Here is a 21,798-nt window from a genome sequence, read left to right on the forward strand (position 1 = left end):
TGTTTTATTATTTGGTATGCTATACAAAATGAATAGTCACACACCATGTATAAGCCTCCCAGAAATGTATTCGGTAAACCACCAATGTTTCGGCATCATATTGCCTTCTTCAGGGTTATTATTTTGTATAAAGAAATTTTTTGCGTTATTATTTATCATCCCGAGAGATGCGTCTTTTTTAAACCGGCAAACATGTTTGCTAAAGTTTTAAGCAAAACTTTTTTGTGTTTGTCACTTTCGTCCCACATCATCTACCCAACAACAATTGCAAAAAAATCTATATTGAAACGTCATAGCACCTTTAATTGTGAGAGTAAATGCACTACATTGAGTAAGACTGATAATGACAATTGTACAAACTTGTTATGTAAAAGTTGAATTAAAAATCCATTGCATATGAGATCTTTATCTGTGAATTCATTCAGTAGAAAAAATGAAAGACTGCCTGGTCTGTATGTACAATGTGCAAATGATTGGCTGGACGCCGAACGCTACTTCTTGGTGTAGCACTGGCGTGGTGGTGGAATTTTTACTGTAGGCATATTTTCCCCGTTTTTTAAACCTTCTCCCCTTGCAAGTTAAGAAGGTAAGGAGAAAACCTACACCAAGGCAGTCTGAATGGCACATGTTTGATGTCCCTGCTAGCACAAGGCAACTATGGGTAGGTGCACCCTGGAGTAGTGGGCATGTGGGTGCGTTGAAAGGAAAGAGTGGGCGTGTCTAAAGCACTATGCCATAGGTTAGAGGCTTTGGCTAGATGGTACACAGTTTATGTAAAAAAAAAATAACGTAGCAGGTTAGGATAATTATCTTAAGGTTTGGAAAAGGGTGTTATTGTATTTATTTAACCTTTATTTAAGCAGGGAGTCATGCTGAGACTACGGTCTATTTCGCAGATGAGCCCTGAATGAACACATCAATAAACAACAATTACACTATACATGAAAAGCAAACACAAAACACGGGTTCGGGTAAGGGTTAGGCGGTGCAGTAGCTGCTTGCTTTCGAAACGCCCACTCCTTTCCACACACCCATACTCTGATTGCCATATTGGGCTGCAGCTACCCCCTTCTCGCTCAAGGGCCGAATGAATCCCAATAAACTATAGCTGCAGTCCTCATCTCTCAGGCCCCTCTTATTGAGAAGGGTGTGATTGCTGTCCGCAATTCTCGTTTCCACTAGATAACACAGCCACAAAGTTCGAAAAAAATAAATAAATAATGAAAACAGAAATGTGCTTCTTGTCTTGATTTACGGCATGAAGTTAGCAGTGTGGTTAGGGTTAGGGTTAGGTTTAAAATAAGATTTAACGAAGATAAATTGTAGAAATGGGCGGGGTTAATGACTTTGTGGCTGTGTTAACTGGTGACGTCCTGCAATTTGGGGTATTCTTGCAAGTGGGTGTTCCTGCATCTCCCCCCACCCTGTGCTGTGAGCAAAATAATTTTGTGGCCCCTCTCTTGACAGCATAGATATATATTTTTTGTTGTAGAGTTAATTTTGTGCAATTCTATACATTTTGCCATGGGGTATAGAGAGAATGTTGCTGCTTTACAGCTCATTTCCTGCAATTATACACATTTTTCAATAGGGCGGTTAGAAATGTTTGCTGTTTTTAATATGGTATAATTGTATTTAACCTTTTACTGCATTGGGCTCAATACGGGTCACACAGAGTGTTTCTAGGAGGACTTAAACAAATCTACTTTGAAACAAAAGTATACACCTCAGACACATGGTTTATGGGCTTATCAAAATTAAGACACCTGTACCATGTCAGATATAGTGTTGAAATGTATTACATTTTGAGTTTGCATCCCAATATTACACTTTATAGACATCACAGAAGACTGAAATATAACAAAACCGTAAAAAAAAATATATGTTTATTAATGATGAAATTAAGAAAAATATTAATAACATTCCACCCATGAGGACACTAGGTCATTTGACTGTAGGAGAGGGTTACATTGAAGCGAGACTGACTAACAAAATAATGCCCCCCGGCCGGTACTTCGACCTGTTAACAAGTTTAGATAGCTGGCCGCTAAACTAATTTAGTAATCTAAAAAATGTTAGCTGACATGGGCTAATTGACTATCAGTGACTGACATAACAAGAGAAAACTGATGATGCACAACCAAATTTCGAAAGTGCACATTGTGTATTCTATTATTCTAACTCACAACAGTAAGTTGAGAAAAAAAAATACAAATAAGTTGCCCATCCCTGATCTAGCTAGTACTATCACACCATGATCTATCTCACCTGTCTTTGTGATTGTCTCCACCCACCTCCAGGTGTCGCCCATCTTTCCCATTATCCCCTGTGTATTTATACCTGTTCTCTCTGTTTGTCTGTTGCCAGTTCGTTTTATTCATCTAACCTACCAGAGGTTTTCCCCTTGCTCCTGTCTTGTCTATAGTTCCTGTTCTCTAGTTTTCCCGGTTTTGACCTTTCTGCCTGCCCTGAGCCTGCCTGCTGTCCTGTACCTTTTCCCCACTACTCTGGATTACCGACCTCTGCCTGACCTGACCCTGAGCTTGCCTGCCATCCTGTACCTTTGCCTGCCCGTGTTCGATTTAATAAACTTTTGTTACTTTGACACTGTCTGCACCCGGGTCTTACCTTCAAACCTGATAAGTACACACATAGCTCTAAGAATAGCTTGTCAATTGCTACGGAGCCTTAGATATGAGTGTGTCACACTTTTTTTCAGATGGACCTATGGGATGTTTGTTCCTGCAGCTGCAGGAATGCCCACATGCAGGAACGCCCCAAATGCAGGAACGCCCCGCAATCACACACTGTTGCTCCCATCTCTCAGGCCTATCAGTTACAAAACTCTCAGGGAAAACAAACCCCCTCTTTCAATTGGCTCCTGGATGATTTTCTTTCTATTGGCTCTTGACTACTTCCTAGTAGTAGTCACAGTATTTTATTTATTTTATTTTACCCTTATTTTACCAGGTAAGTTGACTAAGAACACATTGGCCTCTAGTCAGTAAGCCTTTCCCGACTGCAAACAAAAAAATTGCATAAAGTGTGTGGATGTATGGATTATGTGAGCAGCACTACATTACCTACACAGGTCTGATGTCCTGATGTTATTGAGATGGCTTAGCCTGTGACATTGATGTAACATAATTCATTGTTTCCCAATGGAACCTGTAGCACACTGTATATTACACAGAGAACGAAGCTGTCTGGATTCCCTGATTCCCCCTAGTTTCCATCTGAGAGGTGCTGTAGGTTTTAATCCAATCCCCCAATCACTACCCTATTCATCAGGGCTCAGCTGAAGTGATCGCCTGCTGCTGCTGTGGAATCTCTCTGATCTGAATATGGCAATGACAGAGGCTCTGTTCAACATTTATATCAGATCTCTGTCCCTTTATTAGGTTGAGGAAAGCATTCAGGAGAACCTGAGTCAGACTGATAATTTAACACACTGTCTAGGGATTGTGAAGGTGGGAGACTTTTGAGTCTATGTTGGGTCATAGATGTAAAGTATTACTTTTGTTTCCTTGGGGATTGGAATCGTAACCTTTCTTGATTAGAGGCTAGAGCTAATCTGTTTGGTTCTCCAGATGTGTTTGTTTACAGATGGTTGATAGTGGCAGCTGCTGGTCTAGTTGACCACTTAACACATCCACATTGTCAGTGTGCCTCTGTCCACCTATCCTTGTATTGGATTCAGGCAGCATATTATCCCAACCCCCACATCTGTGTGGCAAATTACCCTCTGGTTTCAAAGTGGCTAAGTCAATTTGTGGTGTGGTTGGACTATTAAGGTGCAAAATGTCTGCCTACTTCACCCAGGTGTGATTCCAGATGCTTGCTTGACATTCACTTTGCTCCTTTGTTCAAATTGAATCATTTGCAGAGTAATCCATCGCTCATCTGCCATCCCCGGCTAACTACATTAGAGACTGGGACGTGAGCTCCCCTTGCAGGCTCAGAGACGTCGCTCTCGGCAGGGGTGTGCGTCTGTTTCCCCTGTTTAATCCAATCCAGCGTCTCTAATGTTCAGGCGGGGAAACAAAATGAATGATGAAACAGCCTGCAAATGGTGGTTTGATCCAATTGGGCATTCTGGGGCCACAGTGTTTAATGACGTCCAAACTCTGTTCTAATGCTACCTTGGATCATTTTAGGATCCCACTCGGCACAAAATGGTTGAATCAACATTGTTTCAACGTAATCTGTCAATGTATTGTGACATTGAGTCTATGTTTGAAACACATTTGGATTTGCAAAAGTAATCAACCATTATTGTTTCTTATAATTCCAACCAGCGTTGCAAACATTGAAATTAAGGTAAAACTTTGATTTAAAGACAATAACTTTACCTGACTAACTAGTTGTTAGATCAGCCATGTATACGTGGAAATTGCGTTGCTAATTTTACGTAGAATGGTTAGAAAAATGAAACACAATTCATGTCATGTGGTGTTGGAAATACTTTGAACATGCAACATCAGATCCATGTCACATTTTCATCATATTTTAGATGTTGACATTTTAGCATTTTCTCACTGTTTAATCAATGTCTGTTTTTCATCCTATATCCAATATATATTGGGGTGGTAGAAATTATGTTGAACCCTGCTAAGCTTTGGAAACAAGCTGTGTTTGTTTCTGCTATCATGTCAACACATACGGATACTGAGCAGATCCCATACACATGTGCATAGCTATGCTCAACCTTAATAACATTGAATAGTTGAAAGTAACTCCTCTAAATTGTTTTACGCAAGCTATGTGAAAGTAAATTCAGAGTGAGGTTGGGTTTATGTACAGTACCAGTCAAAAGTTTGGACACACCTACTCATTCAAGGGTTATTCTTTTATTTGACTATTTTCTGCATTGTAGATTAATAGTGAAGACAATGAAACTATGAAATAACACATGAAGTAAGCAAAAAAGTGTTAAACAAATCAAAATATATTCATATTTTAGATTCGTCAAAGTAGCCACCCTTTACCTTGATGACAGCTTTGCACACTCTTACAGTGTTGCACACTCGTGCAAACTCTTCCAACAGTCTTGAAGGAATTCCCACATACTGTATGCTGAGCACTTGTTGGCTGCTTTTCCTTCACTCTGCGGTCCAATTCCTCCCAAACCATCTCAATTGGGTTGAGGTCAGGTGATTGTGGAGGCCAGGTCATCTGATGCAGCACTCCATCATGCTTATTCTTGGTCAAATAGTCCTTACACAGTCTGGAGGTGTGTTGCCTTGAATTCTAAAATAATCACAGACAGTGTCACCAGCAAAGCAGCCCACACCATCACACCTCCTCCATGCTTCACGGTGGGAACCACACATGCGGAGATCATCTGTTCACCTACTCTGCGTCTCACAAAGACATGTCAGTTGGAACAAAACATCTCAAATTTGGACTCATCAGACCAAAGGACAGATTTCCACCAGTCTAATGTCCATTACTCGTGTTTCTTGGCCCAAGCAAGCCTCTTGCTCTTATTGGTGTCCTTTAGTAGTGGTTTCTTTGCAGCAATTCGACCATGAAGGCCTGATTCACACAGTCTCCCCTGAACAGTTGATGTTCAGATGTGTCTGTTACTTGAGCTCTATGAAGCATTTATCTGCATTTTCTGAGGCTGGTAACACTAACGAACTTATCCTCTGCAGCAGAGGTAACTCCGGGTCTTCCTTTCCTGTGGCGGTCCTCATGAGAGCCAGTTTCATCATAGTGCATGATGGTTTTTGCGGCTGCACTTGAAGAAACATTAAAAATTCTTGAAATTTTCCGCATTGACTGACCTTCATGTCTTAAAGTAACGATGGACTGTCATTTTTCTTTGCTTATTTGAGCTGTTTTTGCCATAATATGGACTTGGTCTTTTACAAATAGGGCTATCTTCTGTATACCACCCCTACCTTAAATATGCAAAATAAATGTGGATTTGTTTAACACTTGTTTTGGTTACTACATGATTCCATATGTGTTATTTAATAGTTTTGATGTCTTCACTATTATTCTACAATGTAGAAAATAGTAAAAATAAAGAAAAACCCTGGAATGAGTAGGTGTGTCCAAACTTTTGACTGGTTCCATTCAACGTAGTACATTGACCTCAGATTTGCCCAAAGGACACAATAATTTCAAGGTGTAGCTAGGTATACTATCATTCATTCATGATTCATCTTTAGAAGTTTAAAAGTAGTGACCAACTTTTTATTTCGTTTTGTCATTTTTATTTCTCAAAGTAATTACCCTATAAATTGGATGCCAAATTCATGATAATAGTAATACACTTTTACCTTTGGATATTGTCTTTTCTAAATGTCATTCATAATATATATGGATAAGACAATATCCAAATATAAATGTTTATTATATTAATATCATGCATTTGGCATTCTATTTTTAGGGCTAAGTTGCCATATGTGACCAAGCAACTTGATTCAGTCTTATGTAGCAAAATTCGAAATTTTATTTTTACATTGGATAAAAGTAGAGACTCTGAGCTAGAAAATGGTATATCATACAATACAGTTGAGGAACAATGGGAAAGTCATTCTGCTTTGAAAGTTGATTAACTTGTAACCTCACTTTTTAATTCTGCTTTGGAAGTTGATAAACTTGTAACCTCACTTTTGAGAAAATGGCCCTTGAATGTTTTGGTACCTACTGGAGAGCCCCTTTTGTCTACACCCATTCAACATTGTTCACACCCTCTTAAGCTTTAGCCCCACCCATCTCTTTAAGGTTTCACATGTGAGGCTATGTACTAAATGACCAAAGATTTCAAGACTAAAGGCTGGTTTTTACTACGAGTGTGTTCGTAAATTTAATCGGGCGTGGCAGATTGTGCTCTGGTCATTCGTAAACTTAGAGCTTAGAGATGGTCCGTTTGTAATTTCAGAGCATTTCAGTCTCAGAGCGTTCAGAGCACACACTGGACACTCTGGCCGAGGAGTAGGGTTGATCAGAGCATTCTGACCTAACAACAGCAGTCAAGCACCAAAGCTAACTGGCTAACGGCTGGCTAGCTTGCTAGCTACTTCCAGACACAAATGAGAGAAAAGCTCACTCTGACCATTTTACTCACCCTAGCAGAGCTAGTTAGGCTGTTTTTATGTTATCCAGAGCGTTGGTGACTACAACTGTGCTGCTGGCGACAATTTAATTGTGCTTTTTATGCCAAAGTTTACTGACTGTTATTCTGCACTCTGGCACACTCAGATGAGAGTGCTCAGAAATCAGAGTGGATTGACAGAGCGAATTAACCAGCTACGTCTATCGACAGTTGTCGCAGGTACATCATAAACATTCTATTGAAATAGTTACTTGCATAGTGGAGTCTTTTGTTGAGACTTGTAGCTAGCTAGCTAAATAATTAACCATAATCCCAACTCCTGATGTTACTTCCCTGTTTTGAATCTGCAAGTAGCGAACCCACCAGGTTCAATGTTAGCTAGCTAACGTTAGGCTACAATTAGCTATGTAAATGGCTCTGAGATATGAAAAATATTACTACACAGATCATACATGTAACGTTAGCTAGCTAGCCAGCCAGCTAACATTAGCTAGCTAGCTAACAATACACTTTAACTTGAAATTAAACGACTTTCTGACAAAATTAGGAATGTGTAATATCTGAAAATGTAGCTAGCTAGACTCTCTTACCTGTATACATGGATACACTTCTCCCTCTCTGTCATGGATGCCATGGTTACCCTTAGTTTGAAGATGTAATCTGGAGACAGGTGTTTTATACAACAGCCTTCTGTGTGTTCTCTTTTCGACTCTGTCTGCATATTTGCAATCAAACGGCAGAATTTTCTCCACCTCCTTAGCTATCATACTCTAATTCCACTGATTTCAAAACTCGGTCCTCTAGAAAGTGGAGAGCAACATTTATGCAGTTCTACTACGTGATATATTTTTAAAAAAAAGTTGCGTTAGAAAGGATTATCTACACATAATCTACACCAGCTCATGTTATAGACAGAAAGAAGCGTGCTACATGGCAGACCAAACCAAACTCATCTCTTGGCATGTCCAGCCCACTCATTATCTCAGCCAATCATGTCTAGCAGGAAGGTTGTTAGTGTTTTCCATTGCCAAACCAACTAGGCTTGTAATTTAACAATTGTATTCGTATTTACATATGCATACAAGTTTGTTATTAAGGCACATGAAAGGTTAAGTTCAAATGGAGCTCCTGTGAAGTAGTGACGTACCCCTAGTTTTGTGAAACGATTCACATATGATGTTTTGGGCTCCTGAGTGGCACAGCGGTCTAAGGCACTGCATCTCAGTGCTAGAGGCATCACTACACACCCTGGTTTGATTCCACGCTGTATCACAACCGGACGTGATTGGAAGTCCCATAGGGCAGTGCACAATTGGCCCAGCGTCATCTGGGTTTGGCCGGTGTAGGCCGTCATTGTCAATAGGAATTTGTTCTTAACTGACTTGCCTAGTTAAATAATGGTAACCCCCCCCAAACAAACAAAAAATTGTGATTACATTGCATGAAGTGTTGCCACACTAGTGAAAAAGGTGTCTTGTCAACCTGTTCACGATGTCTTCTGACAGATGAACCCGATTGACCTGATTGCCTTATTAGTATGTGTTGCCTACAATTATTAACACAGAGCACAACCAATTTCAAGTGAATCAAGCCCTGCGTGGAAGACAATCACTGAAGAGGTAAGACAATCATTTTGTCACCTATAAATGCAAATTGACTAAATTTAATGGTTTGTTGGACCCACCAGATTAGCTAAATGCTTTCTATACTCGTTTCGAGGCAAGCAACATTGAACCATGCGTGAGAGCACCAGCTGTTCCGGACGACTGTGTGATCACGCTCTCCGTAGCCGATTTGAGTAAGACCTTCAAAACCTCTACGGGATCGGTGTCCCTCCACCGGGATGGCGGAGCTAACGTGTGCTAATGTGATTAGCATGACATTGTAAGTAACAAGAACATTTCCCAGAACATAGACTTGTCTTATATGGGCAGAAAGCTTAAATTCTTGTTAATCTAACTGCACTGTCCAATTTACAGTAGCTATTACAGTGAAAAAATACCATGCTATTGTAGTGATTCATATTTTGGCAAAGTGGGTGGGGTTATATCCTTCCTGTTTGGCCCTGTCCGGGGGTGTCCTCGGAGTGGGCCACAGTGTCTCCTGACCCCTCCTGTCTCAGCCTCCAGTATTTATGCTGCAGTAGTTTATGTGTCGGGGGGCTAGGGTCAGTTTGTTATATCTGGAGTACTTCTCCTGTCCTATTCGGTGTCCTGTGTGAATCTAAGTGTGCGTTCTCTAATTTTCTCCTTCTCTCTATGAACATTTGAACATCTTGACCATGTTTTGTTATAATCTCCACCCGGCACAGCCAGAAGAGGACTGGCCACCCCACATAGCCTGGTTCCTCTCTAGGTTTCTTCCTAGGTTTTGGCCTTTCTAGGGAGTTTTTCCTAGCCACCGTGCTTCTACACCTGCATTGCTTGCTGTTTGGGGTTTTAGGCTGGGTTTCTGTACAGCACTTTGAGATATCAGCTGATGTACGAAGGGCTATATAAATAAATTTGATTTGATTTGATATCTTTCAGAACATCAGCTATCTGGATTTGGGTGAAGGAGAGGTGGGGTGGGGAGGGGGGCTTGGGCAAGTTGCTGCGGGGCTGCAGAGCTGTTGGCCGGGGTAGGGGTAGCCAGGTGGAAAGCATGGCCAGCTGTAGAAAAATGTTTAATGAAATTCTTGATTATTCTAGATTTATTGGTGGTGACAGTATTTCCTAGCCTCATTGCAGTGGGCAGCTGGGAGGAGCTGCTTTTATTCTCCATGGACTTTACGGTGTCCCAAAACCTTTGGGAATTAGTGCTACAGGATGCACATTTCTGTTTGAAAAAGCTAGCCTTAGCTTTCCTAACTGACTGTGTATATTGGTTCCTGACTTCCCTGAAAAGTTGCATATCGCGCGGGCTTTTCGATGCTAATGCAGTGTGCCACAGGATATGCTGGTCAAGGGCAGTCAAGTCTGGAATGAACCAAGGGTTAAATCTGTTCTTAGTTCTACATTTTTTGAATGGGGCATGCTTATTTAAGATGGTGTGGAAAGCACTTAAAACATTATTTTTATATACTTTGTTTTTATTGTGTAGGAACACAAAGAAAGTACAAATAAAGTAAAATAAAAGAACAACAAAAAAAGATCTGGCAGTTATAGTGCACGTCATACCTTCATCATATTAGTTACATTGACATCTTTGAATTAGACCTTTTTCAAGTACGAAACCCATTTTTCCCAGTATTCCTGACTTCTCTCCTCTTGTGTTCCTAAAGCAAAGGTCATACGCTCTGTGTGGTGTATTTCTTTGACAATGTCTATCCATTGTGTCACTGTGGAAGGGTCTTTTTGTAGCCATTTCCTAGTGATAGCCTTTCTACTGGCTGCCAGTAGAACCTTCAAGAGGTACTTTTCTCTATTGTGTAAGTTATCAGGTATTTCACCCAAGTACAAAGAAATTAATGTTTGTTCTATGTCAAATCCCATTATTTTTCCAATGTTAGATCTTATTTCTTCCCAGTAAGTTTCAATTGCGGGGCAGGTCCAAAACAAATGAGTGTGATCCACCCTCAATGGACCGCATTCTCTCCAACAAGCAGTCTGTTTTGATTTCAGTTTAGGTGTTATGAAGAAACGTATAACATTCTTCCAACAGAATTTTCTCCATGACCTTAAGTTGGTGGAACTTTGTTGAGTCTATAATATGTGCAACCATGTTTTATCAGTTATTTCAATGTTAATTAAGTTCCTCCTCACATTTCTTTTTAATATAGTTTGTAGAAATTTTCTTTGAGGATTGAATACCCAAGTGGAGATTTGAAATAGTTTTTTTGTTACTCCCCAAGTTGTATGCATTAGTGAATACTTTGATTAATTTTTGAGGTGCTCGAGGGTCAGTCACTTTTATCTCCCTTAAGAAATTGTGTCGAACTTCTGTATCTGTAAAAATCTTGTTTATCCAAGCCATGTTTTTTTACTTAGGTCTCGAAGTTATCTAGGTCCCCATTCCTTATAATTGTACTGAATGATGTGATGCCTTTCTGTGTTCATTGTTTAAATCTGCTGTCCTGAGTTGCAGGGTTGAAGCTGGGGTCGTATGCGGGCCAACTCAGCAGTTTGATCTCTCTGTCTAAATAATTTTGCTTAACTACCCTAAACCATGTCTTCAGAAAGAAATGAACCCACTGGTTTTTTTTCTATCAATGTTCCTTATTTAACCCTCTGGCTTCCATTTCAGTTTTGTGTGTGATTGTCGTTGTCATGTGGGTTCGTTCTTTTGTGCTCTGGATATTTGTGTTTTTCCTTGTTGGAACATTGCTTACATTTGGAGTAAATTCTGATTATTACTCATACCTGTGTCCTGCACCTGACTCCGCCTTATCCATTCAGCTAATCGCTGACAGTATGGGTATCTCTGTCTCAAGTTGTCTCAATATCTTTCCATTTGGATTTGTATTCTGAATTGCACCAACACACCAGAGGTCTCAATTGTGCTGACACAAAATAATAGTTTAGGTGTGGTAAGGCCATACCCCCCAGTTTTTTGGTAATTGTAATATTGTATTTCTAATTCTTGGTCTCTTACTGTTCCAGATAAACCTTGATATCCGTTTATCCCATTACCTAAACTGTTTAGGTGGGATTTCTATGGGCAGTGATTGGAACAAATACAGTAACCTCGGCAGGATGTTCATTTTGATTGTTTCAATTCTACTAAGATCTAAGGGAAGTGAATTCCACCTGTCTAGGTCATCATATATTTTCTTGTTGATGTGATCATAATTCATGCAATAAAGTTTGGGTGTATCTTTTGGTAGATTTACTCCAAGATATTTAATGGATGAAGATGTCCAGTGGAAGTTATACCTACTCTTCAGCTCTGCCTGTGGGGTGTCACGATCCTCTTCCTGTGAATGACTGGACCAAAGCGCAGCGTGAGACATGTTCATGATATTTTATTAAAACCAGAACACTAGAACAAAAAATAACAAAAAGGAAAACAAACAGTTCTGTAAGGAAACTAACTATACAGAAAACAACTACCCACAAAACCCATGTGGGCAAGAGCTACTTAAGTATGGTTCCCAATCAGAGACAACAATAGACAGCTGTCCCTGATTGAGAACCATACCCGGCCAAAAACAAAGAAATACAAAAACATAGAAAAAATGACATAGAATGCCAACCCTAGTCACACCCTGGCCTAACCAAAATAGAGAATATAAGTCTCTCTATGGCCAGGGCGTGACATGGGGTATAATTATATACTAGGACTTGGGTCTTGTGAAAGTTAAGCACATACCCTGAATATGTTTCAAATGTTTGTAAAACATCCATCAATCTAGGTACACTTGAGCCTGGGTCTTTAAGGAATAACATAACTTCATCAGCATACATGTATATCTTATGTTTATTGTTACTCCCTCTAAAGTGGGTCCTGTCTTATTGCCTGTGCTAATGGTTCGAGGTACAAGGAGAAGAGCGTCGGTGAAAGATTACAGTCTTGTCTTGCCCCTCGCTCTCATTTTGTTGTTTGTGACAAATGTACATTTATCTTTATTCTAGCGGTCGGACATGAATACAGTGTTTTGATGCACTGTATCACTTCTTTGTTGAAACCAAATCTTTCCATAACTTGGAATAGGTAATCCCATCCCACTGAATCAAATTATTTTTCTGCATCTAGACTGATAAATACTGCACTTGTCTTATTCTGAGTAATGTGGTCCATGAAATGTAGTGTTCTCCTTATATGGTCCTGTGTCTGCCTATTTTGTATGAAACCAGTTTGATCTCCGTCAATCAATTCTGGGATTATGTTCTCCATTCTTTTGGCTATTATTGATGCATATAGTTTATAATCCATGTTAAGAATTGCGATAGGTCTATATGAACTGAATTCCTTCTTATCTTTACCCTCTTTTGGGATTACAGATATGATGGCCTCTCTCCATGACGGTAGGAGACCCCCCTCCCGCAGAGTCCAGTTAAAACAGGCCTTAAGTAGAATTGTTCTCTGAAGGTCTTGAACCATTCTGAAGGAAAGCCTTAAGTAGAGGTGTTAGTTGTTCTCCGAAGGTCTTGAACCATTCTGAAGGGAAGCCATCAGGGCCTTAAGTAGAGGTGTTAGTTGTTCTCTGAAGGTCTTGAACCATTCTGAAGGGAAGCCATCAGGGCCTTAAGTAGAGGTGTTAGTTGTTCTCTGAAGGTCTTGAACCATTCTGAAGGGAAGCCATCAGGGCCTTAAGTAGAGGTGTTAGTTGTTCTCTGAAGGTCTTGAACCATTCTGAAGGGAAGCCATCAGGGCCTTAAGTAGAGGTGTTAGTTGTTCTCTGAAGGTCTTGAACCATTCTGAAGGGAAGCCATCAGGGCCTGGAGACTTGTTTACTTTTAGTTGAGATGTTGCTTTATTAATTTCTTTGGTGGATATTTCTAAAGTAAGTCTATCATTTTGCTCTGTCCCAATTGAGGGGAGATCAAGTGAGTTCAAAAAATGCTCTATTGTCTGTGCATCTGCCTTCTCTGGTTGCTTGTACAGATTTGTGTAATATGATTCAAATGCATTCCGTGTTTCATCTCATTTGCATGGAATCTTATTTGTTTTGGGGTCTTTTATTTTCAAAATGGTATTCTGTGCTTGTGGTTTCCTGAGTCTCCATGCTAGTAATTTGGTTGCCTTTGAGCCTGCTTCATAATATCTTTGTTTCAGGAACCTGAGATTTTTCTCTACTTCTTCTCTATAAATCTGGTCAATTTCCTGTTTTACCTTTTGGATCTCTTGTATATAAGAATGTCTGTATTGACTATGAGATCGTTCTAAGTTTCTTAGGGTTTCCTGTAATTTCAGCAGTTTCTGTGCTTTAATATTTTTCTTCATGGATGATGTGGCTATGATCTTTCCTCTAATAACCGCCTTAGCTGCATTCCACAATGTAGCAGGAGATACTTTTCCGTTATCATTATTCTCCAGATAGATGTTCAATTCTGTCTTTATTGATTCCTTTGTCACTCTGCCCGATCCTACAATTCTTAAGCCGGTGTCTATCTGCATTGTACATGAAAAAGTAGTCTAACCTGGAGTATTCAGTGTGGCGGGCTTAGTAAAAAGTATATTCCTTATCGGTCTTGTGGGTGTCACGCCATACATTGAGCAGTACTAGATCCTGCAATATCCTATTTATCTTTTTAGCAACTAGACTCATTTTCCTATTTTGATTTGTGCTGTAAAATTTTGAGTTTAAAATTGTGTTAAAATCCCCTCCACAGATAAGAGTGCCAGAGGTTTCTGTGGCAATTAAATCAAACACCTTCCCGTAGAAGACCATGTCACTCCCTGGGGGTGCGTATACATTAAATAATGTAACTTCCTTGTTATCCAGTTTACATTTAACAAGTATAAAACTACCCTCCTTGTCTTTTATTTCTGACATAAACTCAAAATGAACTGAATTTGGATTGCAACTCCCCTTCTACCCATTTTGTAAGAAGAAAAAAAAGTATTCCTATATCCCATTTTCTTGAGTTTCTCATATTCAGGTGTGGATAAGTGAGTTTCCTGACAGAATAGTATGTCAACTTTCTCCCGTTTAATCTTTTCTATGACCTTACTTCTCTTGATGGCACTCCCCAGTCCATTCACATGGAGCCTTATGACCTTAAATTTCCAATGATGCATCGATATGAATAAAAAAACCTGTGCACCATATCTGCCTGCTTATAATGAGCCTAAAAATGAACGAAAAATCAAGAACGATAATAAAGTAAACCAAAATGGGAAAATTGTACTTTGTTATTTGGACTCCCATGTCAGAGGACTGTCTCTTGCCTCTGGGGTTTGAGGGGATGAGCCTGTCCGCAGGAGGGGCCCCTCGCTTAGATATGAAAATGCGTGATTGTAAAAATGCAAAAAATGACCAAAATGCAGCGTGGTTGTTATTCATTGTACCTTAATAAAGAAACTGTACACGAATAAACTAACAAAACAACAAACGTGCGAAAACCTAAAACAGTCCTATCTGGTGCAAAACACAGAGACAGGAACAATCACCCACAAACACATAGTGAAACCAAGGCTACCTAAGTATGATTCTCAATCAGAGACAACTAATGACACCTGCCTCTGATTGAGAACCATACTAGGCCGAAACATAGAAATACCCCAAAACATAGAAAAACAAACATAGACTGCCCACCCAACTCACGCCCTGACCATACTAAATAAATACAAAACAAAGGAAATAAAGGTCCCCCCCCAAAGGTGCGGACTCCGGCCGCAAAACCTTAACCTATAGGGGAGGGGGGGCCACTGTCCGCGGTGGCGGCTCTGGTGCTGGACGTGGCCCCCACTTCACCATAGTCTTAGTCTGACTTATTGTCCTCTTCCGTGGCCTCCTAACCACGGCGACCCTTCTCAATGGACAGAGGGGTGGCAGCTCGGGACAGAGGGGCGGCAGCTCGGGACAGAGGGGCGGCAGCTCGGAGAACCTTGAATGGCCCCACAAACCAGGGGCTGTGGGCGTCTGTCCGCGGTGGCGGCTCTGGTGCTGGACGTGGCCCCCACTTCACCATAGTCTTAGTCTGACTTATTGTCCTCTTCCGTGGCCTCCTAACCACGGCGACCCTTCTCAATGGACAGAGGGGCGGCAGCTCGGGACAGAGGGGCGGCAGCTCGGGACAGAGGGGCGGCAGCTCGGGACAGAGGGGCGGCAGCTCGGAGAACCTTGAATGGCCCCACAAACCAGGGGCACAGCTTCTTGCAGGGCAGGTGGAGTGGGAGGTTCCTGGTAGAGAGCCAGACACGATCCCCAGGATGGAAAAACGGGAGTCACACTGCAGTGGGGATCTACAAACTGGAGACTCACGTGAGCATCGCTCCACACTTCTGCGCGCCTGAAACTCTCATCAACTGCAGGAGCTTTGGTCTGGCCTGGGGGGTCCATGGAGCCAGGGCCAGCTGAAAACCCAGAACACACTGGAAGGGGGTCAGCCAAGTGGATGAGTGATGTAGGGAAATCTGGGCGTATTCCGCCCATGGAAGGAATCGGACCCACTTTCCCTGTCGGTCCTGGCAGTGACTCCTCAGGAACCTCCCCAGCTCCTGGTTCATCCTCTCCATCCGCCTGTTGGGCTAAAGCCTATACCCAGAATTGAGGCTGACCGTGACCCCAAGCTTCTCCATAAAGGCTCTCCATACCCGTGATGTGAATTGGGGGCCACGGTTGGAGACGATGTCCTCCGGAAGGCCATAATGCCGGAAGACCTGCTGGAGTAGTGCCTCAGTGACCTGGAGATCAGTATGGAGACCAGAGAGGAATTAAAAGACAGGATATGGAAAATCTATCCACAACCACCAAAATGGTGGTGAAACTGTCAGAGGAGGGGAGATCAGTAACAAAGTCAATGGATTGGGAGCTGTTCTCATCTATCCTTGCTGGAGCGTTACGGGGGGGGGGGGGGGATTTGGTTTGGGCACATATGGAACAGGAGTTGACGTTGCAAGTGATGTCCTACACCAAGGTGGGCCACCAGTACTTCTCAGAGATGGATTGGGTAGTGTGAGAAATACCTGGATGTCCAGGTAGCTGTGTGTGCCCAGGTCAGCAGCTGATCCCTTGTCCCTGTGGGAATCTAGATGCGCCCAGGAGGACAGTTAGTGGGTGCGGGCTCCCTCTCCAGAGCCTGGCGGATGTCCACATCTACATCCCAGACCACAGGGGCTATGACTCGGGAGGATGGGATTATTGGTGCATTCTGGACAGGACCCTCTTCTGAATTGTAGAGACGGGAAAGGGCATCTGCCTTGTTGTTTTTTTTAACCTGGACGATGGGTCAGCATGAAGTCAAATCTTGTGAAGAAAAGGGCCCACCTTGTTTGGCGCGGATTTAGCCTCCTTGCTGTCTGTATGTACTCCAGGTTCTGATGGTCGGTGAGGATGACGGATGGGTCCTTGGCGCACTCCAGCCAGTATCACCACTTCTCTAATTTCACTGCCAGGAGCTCTCGATCACCGGTGTCGTAATTCCTCTCTGCAGGGGACAGTTTCTTAGAGTAATATGCACACGGATACAATTTCTGTGGATTATCTTGTCGTTGAGACAGAACTGCCCCCACGCCCACCTCACCACAAGGGATATTCTGGGATCTGGGTGTTTAAGCAATAGGGCGGAGGTGAAACGTCACTTGAGTAGATAAAAGGCTATGTCAGCTGATGGGCTCTACACCAACCTATGGGGGCCACCCTTGAGAGAGGAGTGGCAACGGAGCTGAAGCTCATGATGAAACAGTGGTAGAAGTTGGCTAACCCTACAAACCATTGTAACTCCTTTATGGTGGTTGGGACTGGCCATGACCTGACTGCATCTGCCTTCTTGTCATCCATCTTTACTCCCTGCGGGCTGATTTGGTAGCCTACAAAGGAGACAGCCTTCTGACAAACTGGCACTTCACAGCCTTGACAAACAGGTGGTTAGCCAGAAGGTGTTCCAGGACTGACCAAACATGGGCGATGTGATCTTCCAGGGTAGCCGAGTAGACCAGGATGTCATCAATTTACACGACCACCTGGTGTCCAAGCATGTCCCTGAACACCTCGTTGACAAATGCTTGGAACACTGACGGAGCATGAGCTAAGACATTGTGCTAAAAGCCGTCTTCCATTCATCCCTCTCCCGGAAGCAGATGAGATTGTATGCACTCCGCAGGTCCAGTATGGTAAAGAACCGGGCCCCCTGGAGCAGTTCGATGGCTGCCGGCACCAACGAGAGAGAGCAAAGGTGCTCTGTGGTGATTTAATTGAGTCCTCTGTAATCAATACATGGACATAACTCTTCATCCTTCTTGCCCACGAAGAAGAAACCAGCTGATGCAGGACAAGTGGACGTGCGAATGAAACCTTGTTGGAGGCCTCTTAGATGTACTCCTCCATGGCTTTGGTCTCAGCCACCGACAGAGGGTAGATGCGTCTGCACGGAGGCTCAGAACCTGCAAGCAGGTCGATGGCACAGTCCCAGTCCCTGCGATGAGGAGGAAGACAGGTGGCACGGTCTTGGAAAATACCTACGGGATGTTGGGCTGAAGGGCAACCACAGGACTCTCAACCGATGTGGAACCACAGGGGATGGGGAAGCAGGTCCTCTGGCATTTGGGTGACCAGTCTGTGATTCTCTTCCTCGACCATGAGATGGTGGGGTTGTGGCGTTGAAGCCAAGGGAGGCCGAAGATGATCTTGGGAACTGGTGATGAAGGGAATGTTCTCCTGATGAATGGACTCCACTGTGAGGGTGAGTGGTTGGATGATGTGTGTGGTGGTTCCGGAGAGTGGGTATGAGATTATGTTCAGAGAGGAGGCAAGGGTCTGGTCAATAAAGTTCCCAGAGGCATCGGAATCCGCTAACGCTGTAGACCCAGTGCAGGAGGGACAGTCAACTAGTGTGATGGACACCAAAAATACTTTAGCAGAAAATGAGGAAAAGGGAATACTCACTCTTTCCCCAGGAGGTGGAAGATCACGTGACTATCCCTCTGCTCTCGTGGATCCCGAGCTGGTGCACTCCTTGACCACAATAAAGAGTCCCAGCTGTTTACACTATTTACATTGACCCCCCCACCCCTTTCTTTTTACAGTGCTGCTACTCGATGTTTATTATCTATGCATAATCACTTTAACCCTAAATTACCTCGACTAACCTGTACCCCCGTACAATGACTCGGTACCGGTACCCCCTGTATATCGCCTCGTTATTGTAACTTTTTTTCACTTTTTTTTTACCTTAGTTTATTTAGAAAATATTTTCTTAAAGCTATTTCTTGAACTGCATTGTTGGTTAAGGGCTTGCAAGTAAGCTTTTAATGTGGAACCTATGGCCCTTCTCCTCCACCTGTGGGATACTACTCAGCATCAGGTGGGGCTGCATCCTCAACAACCCAGTGTGTGGATTATTCATCTATGTTGGAGTATTACAGAGTTGCAGTGCCATGTACATCGCTGCATACGCCATATGGAGAAAAGGGTGCCTGTTTTTCCCCTATTGAGTAGAATATACAATCTTCACATTATGCAACAGAAGACCAGGTCCGGGCTTCCTCCTGTCAGGGGAGCCCTCTTCAACAGGTTGCAGTGGAGAACATGGGACAGTCATATGGAAGACAGCAGCAAGAAGTTTCCTCTCCAGCCCCGGCACTGTTGTCGGGCATGGCTGCAACTGAGACCGGGGAAGGACACATCATGTCCTTAGCCCCAGCTAGTCCTCAGGAGTTGCCTGCTACAGAGACTGAGCCCACACTAGATGTCCTTTCCCATCTTCCCTCCACTGCTGTGGAGTCTGGAGGAAACTTATCCTCGGCTCGGTTGGCCTATGCGGATCCAGCAGCATTGCCACCAAGTGAGTTGTGTGACATTGATTTAATCTTGTCTTTACAGTACCAGTCAAAGGTTTTGACACACCTACTCATTCAAGGTTTTTAATTATTTTTTAAAACTATTTTCTACATTGTAGAATAATAGTGAAGACCTCAAAACTATGAAATAACACACATGGAATCATGTAGTAACCAAAAAAGTGTTAAACAGATTATTCAAAGTATCCACCATTTGCCTTGATGACAGCTTTGCACACTCTTGGCATTCTGTCAAAATGTTATTGGTCACATCCACATGTTTAGCAGATGTTATTACAGGTGTAGCGAAATGCTTCATGAGGTAGTCATTTCAGGTGTGCCTTGTTAAAAGTTAATTTGTGGAATTTATTTCCTTCTTAATGCGTTTGAGCCTATCAGTTGTGTTGTGACAGGGTAGTGGTGGTATACAGAGGATAGCCCTTTTTGGTAAAATACCAAGTCCATATTATGGTAAGAACAGCTCAAATAAGCAAAGAGAAATGACAGTCCATCATTATTTTAAGACAGTAAGGTCAGTCAATGTGAAAACTTTCAAGAACTTTTAAAGTTTCTTCAAGTGCAGTCACAAAAACCATCAAGCGCTATGATAAAAATGGCTCTCATGATGACCGCCACAGGAAAGGAAGACCCAGAGTTACCTCTGCTGCAGAGGATAAGTTCATTAGTGTTACCAGCCTCAGAAATTGCTGCCCAAATAAATGCTTCACATAGTTCAGTAACAGACACATCTCAACATCAACTGTTCAGAGGAGACTGCGTGAATCAGACCTTTCATGGTCGAATTGCTACAAATAAACCACTACTAAAGGACACCAATAAGAAGAAGAGACTTGGTCTGATGAATCCAAATTTGCGATTTTTTGTTCCAACCATAAAGCATGGAGGAGGAGGTGTGATGGTGTGGGGGTGCTTTGCTGGTGATTTATTTAGAATTCAAGGAATTTAAGGCACTAGCATGGCTACCACAGCATTCTGTAGTGATATGCCATCCATGCGCTTAATGGGACTATCATTTGTTTTTCAACAGGACAATGACCCAACACACCCCCAGGCTGTGTAAGGGCTATTTGACCAAGAAGGAGAGTGATGGAGTACTGCATCACATGACCTGGCCTCCACAATCACCCGACCTCAACCCAATTGAGATGGTTTGGGCGTCATAACCAACCTCAGTTGGCAAATGCTCATCTTTGATGGCCACTGGCACGGTGGAAAAGTGTGCTCTTTATGAATGAATCCCAGTTTCAGCTGTACTGGGCAGATGGCAGACGTCTTATATGACGTGGTGTTAGCGATCGGTTTGCTGATGTCAACGTTGCGAACAAAGTGCCCAATGGTAGCGGTGGGGTTATGGTATAGGCAGGCATAAGCTACGGACAACGAACGCAATTGCATTTTAGCGATGGCAATTTCAATGCACTAGATCCTGAAACCCATTGTCGTGCCATTCATCTATCGCCATCACGTTTCAGCATGATAATGCAGGGCCCCGTCACAAGGATCTGTACACAATTCCTGTAAGCTGAAAATGTCCCAGTTCTTCCATGGCCTGCATATCACCCATTGAGCATATTTGGGTTGCTCTGGATCGACGTGCATGACAGCGAGTTCCAGTTCCCGCTAATATCCAGTTACATCGCACAGCATTAAAGAGGAGTAGGACAACATTCCACAGGCCACAATCAACACCCTGATCAACTCTATGTGAAGGAGATGTATCACGCTGCATGAGGCAAATGGTGGTCACACCAGACACTGACTGGTTTTCTGATCCCCGTCTCCTACTTATTTTTGAAGGTATCTTCGACCAATAGTTGCATATCTGTATTCCCAGTCATGTGATATCCATAGATTAGGGCCTAATGAATTCATTTAAATTGACTGATTTCCTTAACTCAGTAAAATCTTTGAAATTGTTGCACTTTGTGTTTATATTTTTGTTCAGTGTACATACTGTATCAGGGTACTTTTATCCTTATTTAATGTAAAAAAGCTTACATCCCAAAAGGCCAACTACTTCTAAACACATAATCAACACACTTCATGGATTAGCGATTATCCCTGTTGAATTCATTATGTGTTCTCAACCTCAATCCAATATTTAAATGTAGTTGATTATTAGTCGAGTATAGTTTTCAAACTCGATAGTACCAAAATTAAATAACTGTTTACTATCTTTTTGAGTGGTGAATATAGGTTGAGATCTCATTGATCAATGTCTCTACCAAATATTAATGAAATGACGTGCTGTGCCTAGTGGGATGCTGTTGCCTTGTCAGCACTTTGCAGCTTCCTAAAATACTTTACTTGAATTATGAGTCACAAGGCCCATGTAATTCCACCAT

Source organism: Oncorhynchus clarkii, chromosome 3 (assembly GCF_045791955.1).
Source record: "Oncorhynchus clarkii lewisi isolate Uvic-CL-2024 chromosome 3, UVic_Ocla_1.0, whole genome shotgun sequence".
Lineage (NCBI taxonomy): Eukaryota > Metazoa > Chordata > Actinopteri > Salmoniformes > Salmonidae > Oncorhynchus > Oncorhynchus clarkii.